The sequence below is a fragment of the Cucurbita pepo genome, chromosome 6, assembly GCF_057944985.1.
Source record: "Cucurbita pepo subsp. pepo isolate OVF chromosome 6, ASM5794498v1, whole genome shotgun sequence".
Classification (NCBI taxonomy): Eukaryota; Viridiplantae; Streptophyta; class Magnoliopsida; order Cucurbitales; family Cucurbitaceae; genus Cucurbita; species Cucurbita pepo.
In genome coordinates, this window is record NC_141803.1 from 12,804,968 (window position 1) to 12,809,548 (window position 4,581).

Here is a 4,581-nt window from a genome sequence, read left to right on the forward strand (position 1 = left end):
AGGGAAGAGATTAGTTATTATTAATTAATTCTTGTTTTCTTATTGTTTTTACTTTTGTTAAATTGTTTATAATAAAAATAGAATCGTGATTCATAACATGTTATTTTTTAAATCGAATAATATATGCTTGAAACTCATTCTCAGTTATTGCTCTCTAAAATTTTGAATTAAAAATGTAAAAATATAATATGGAAATTAATTTTATATTATGGTTGTTTGGGTCCTTCACCTAGTCTAATTTTCATAGTGTCTCATGACCTAGCTCAACGGACCTTTTATCTTGTCATCATATGTAAGGATCGGGCTGATTCGATACTCCAAAAAGACAGGTAAACTTTCATGAAATAAAATAAACAGTATTTAAAACATAACATTACTTAAAACAAAATAGTGGTCATACATGAGTAAAATTCAAACACAACACATTAGTTAAAACACAAAATAAAGAACGAACACAAAACATTTCAAAACAAATGGGTTGAAGATGACGGGAGAGGCTTGTCTATGACACTTGCTCCAGAGTCGGCTCCCAACCTCAACTAGCTCCTTAGTACCTGAAAAAAAAAAAAAAAAAGAGTTGAATGGATGTTTGAGTAGAATGGATCATGAAGTGGTAAAATGGGAGTTGAATGAGCTAATGTCAATGTTTGTGAAGCTGATGAAAAAGGAAAATCATCTTCACAAAATTTAACATCACGACTGATAAATTTTTTTTAATTTTATTTTGCATGTCATTCAACTTGTAACTTTTGTGACCACAAGGATATCCTACAAAAACACAAAGAATTGCCCGAGGTTCAAATTTTTGCTTAGGTTGTCCTACATTTCCATAACACTTGCAACCAAAAACTTTAAGATGGTTTAATGTAGGTGGTTGTTTGTAGAGTGCTTCAAAGGGTGTCTTGTTAGATAACAATGGTGATGGTGTTCTATTTATAAGATAAACAGCAGTTAATGCTCTCTCCCCAAAAATTAAGTGGAGCTTGTGACTGAAAGAGAGGAGACCTAGCTACATTTAGCATATGACGATTCTTGCGTTCTACGACTCCATTTTGTTGTGGAATATAGCCACAAGGGTGCTGGAATTCAATGTCACAAGAAGTAAAAAAATGGTTGCAAAGATAGGAACTCAGTCCCATTGTCTAATTTAACTATCTTGACAGTAGTATGAAATTGAGTTTGAACGAATTTAAAAAATTTCATTAACAAATGATGTACTTCTAATTTATGTTGCATACGAAAAACGCAAGTACATGGAGTAAAATCATCAACAATAGTGAGAAAAAAATGCAAACCAGAATGAGTTGTTATTTTATGTGGTCCCAAACATCACAATGTAACAGATCAAAGGCAGAATGGGTTGTTATTGAGCTTCTTGGGAAAGACAACCTAGTTTGTTTTGTTAATGGGCAAATACTACCGTTACGAGAAAAAATAGCATTATTAAGATGCAATTGCTCTGCAAGAAATTTAAAACGAGAAAAAGAAGGATGACATAGGCGTAAATGCCACAAATCAGATGACTGAGATACTTGGTGAGTTGAAGATTTGATTGGAGATGGAGAAATATGATAGAGACCTCTGAATTGTTTACCCGAGCCAATCATCCTCTCCGTAGCCAAGTCCTGCATAACACAAGAATCAGGATAGAAGGTGACATAACATTTCAAGTCATTGGTAAGTTTGCTGATGAACATTGGGTTTAAATTGAATGAAGGCACACATAAAACATTGTTTAATTTAAGGTGAGTATTAAAGGAAACATTGCCAGTATGTGACACATGTGCTATCCCTCCATTAGGCAAATTTATTATAGATATGGTGGCAGCCTTTGGTTCAATCATAACAGAAGCTTTGGATACTATATGATCCGTAGCTCCACTATCTGGAATCCATGGATTGGAATTTGTAGAGTTAATAAATAATGTAGATACTGGAAACAAACATGTAGCATTGATGTTATTATCAGGATTACCAAAAGGACGATGATTGAGTGCAGATAAGGCTTGTACTAATTGTTGTAATTGCTCAGACGAAAAATTTGGAATGGAATTAGGTGACTATTCTTCTGTATTCAACTGAGAAAACGGCCATATTTGCAGATGAAAGATGTCCACGATTGTTGCGTTGATTGACTTGTACTGCCCTTCCAGAATTATTTTTCTGTCGACATCGATCTTCTGTATGTCCCCTTCTATCACAAAATTTTTAGTGAGACTTAAAGATTTGACACTCATCAATTGTATGACCACTTTTATTGCAGTGTTCACATGATTCGTCTTTGACAAATTTCGAATATGTGGTTTTCTTCCGCACTGCTGATGCATTCGAGAAATTCTCAATAGGTTCAAAAGTTATCTGACGCTGCATCTCTTCATGTACAAGTAATGAATATGCTTGTCTCAGATTAGGTAATGGAGTCATCATCAATATGTTAGATCTCACCGTTTTATAAGATTCATTGAGTCCCATGAGTAGTTGCATCAACTTGTCTTCTTCGCGTTGATCAACATGTATTTGAAGTTGATTGTGTTTGATTTTATGGCCTAAAACTCATAGTTTGTAAACAAAAACATATTCTGTTTTCAATAGAGTTATTATTGATGTTTATTCATTTAAGATTGTTATTGAATAAAGTGAATTTTACGGTCATTAATCTAAATCCAATAAACTAAGAAGTACGATTACTTGAACTATATGTAGAGACATAAGAGTGGATCAAGTTCAAGTATATAGTCAAAATGATCTATAGTAAAGGGATAAGGCTGAGTACCTTATTCTGGGGACACTATGGATGCAGCCCACTTTTGTATATGATATAAACAATGTGATCACTAAATTGTACATGTGGAGACATGTGAGTGGGGGCATCCTATGCAATGAGTATTGCGTAAGATCGGACCATGAAGAAAACCACTCTCACTTTATAATGTCGTTTACTTTTGAGACTGATTTTTCCATTCGATGACCTAGGTAACTCGATCTTAATCTTGAGCTAACTATGAACTCCTGTTTATTCGGAGTTATCCTTAAATTTGAATTGGTGAGAGTGGCCCGAGTTCGCCGACTCAATAAGCCACCCATTTCAGGGGTAAGACTGGGTAAATAGTTTGGGACATAGGGTGTAAGATGGAATTCACTCCTACCTGCTTTTAAGGATAGTTGAGAGGTTGTTCCCTTATGTACTGACTCCAGGTCTTGAACAAGGGGCCCCACCCTCTCATTGCCCCGAGAGGGATTCTATTTGGTGGTTGGACCACAAACCAATTGTTCATTAGAGGATTAGTGGGACTAAGGAACAAGAAGTAACTTTAGGGTAAAATGGTAAATTGACCCAACTCTAGTTACGAACAACCTGTGAAGGATCGACTTACTAATCATGGTTATATCAAATGAATAGAAAAATATCTATAGTGAAGGGAGTGCAACTACTAGGCTATAGTGGAGTGTCCTAACAGTTAACGAATGTTGGTTAACAAGGCTAATGAGTTTAGTTGGTTAATCTCGAATCGTTGGAGCCCATGATCTATAGGTCCCATTAAGTCCCCTACTAGCTCATATCGGACTAAACATTAGAACAGTGCGACAAGTGAGTTCGAAGTGTTCGAATTCAAATTAGGGAATATAAGCTAAATATATACGATATATTTAGCAGCATTTTGTTTTAATTACCCTTGCTCGATCCGTCCTCCTTATATGTAAAATATTAGATAATTTTATTGAAAATTATTCTGTTTTTGTGTTTCCTAAAAGTTTGGGAGCTTCCCTCAAATAAATTTTATTGAACATTATTAATTGATTAATTTAAATTTTAGAATAAGTGTAATTGGCGAATGGACTTTTGGTTTGGGCCTTCAAAGTGGTTGGCCCATTAAGAATCTTCAAGTTCCCACATCGGCCAAGTCAGAAATTGGGACACGAGCTTGAGGTATAAAATGGTATCTCCTGGCTTCAGAAAACTTACGGAGCCGGGCGGTGAGCACAGAGCGAACTATTCTTTCGCCTTTTACTAAAGAATACCGTGTGCACGCCGTGCGCACCGGCATACGCCTATTTTTGGAGGTGTTTCTTTTCATTAAGAAATTCCCACAACTCAGTTCAAATTATTGTTTTTAAATAATTATTTAACCGTGTTTATTTTAATTGCACGTTTTAATATTTTCTTAATTTCATTTCCATATTTTTTGAATTATAGTTCTCTCTATCTCTAACTCTTCACGACATTCTACAAGGCAGCCATCTTATTGAGAAACATCATTTTCTGCATTCTGATTTTTCACTTTTGAAACCGGCATACTGAGTTTCGAGTAATTTCGATACCTAGATCGATCGAGTAATTTCGACACCTAGATCGATCGAGTAATTTCGACACCTAGATCGATCGAGTAATTTCGACACCTAGATCGATCGAGTAATTTCAACACCTAGATCGATCAAGTAATTTCAACACCTAGTTCGAGTAATTTCAACACCTAGATCGATCGAGTAATTTCAACACCTAGTTCGAGTAATTTCGACACCTAGATCGATCGAGTAATTTTAACACCTAGTTCGAGTAATTTTGACACCTAGATCGATCAA

General features: G+C 35.2%; 1 non-coding gene across 1 annotated transcript; it reads left to right on the forward strand.

Annotated features, from left to right (window-relative positions):
* The first annotated feature begins 3,966 nt into the window (after window positions 1-3,966).
* On the forward strand, window positions 3,967-4,084 carry LOC147792336 (U5 spliceosomal RNA). Its single transcript, XR_015421569.1, has one exon. It is a non-coding gene; the product is annotated as a U5 spliceosomal RNA (small nuclear RNA).
* The last annotated feature ends 497 nt before the right edge of the window (window positions 4,085-4,581 follow it).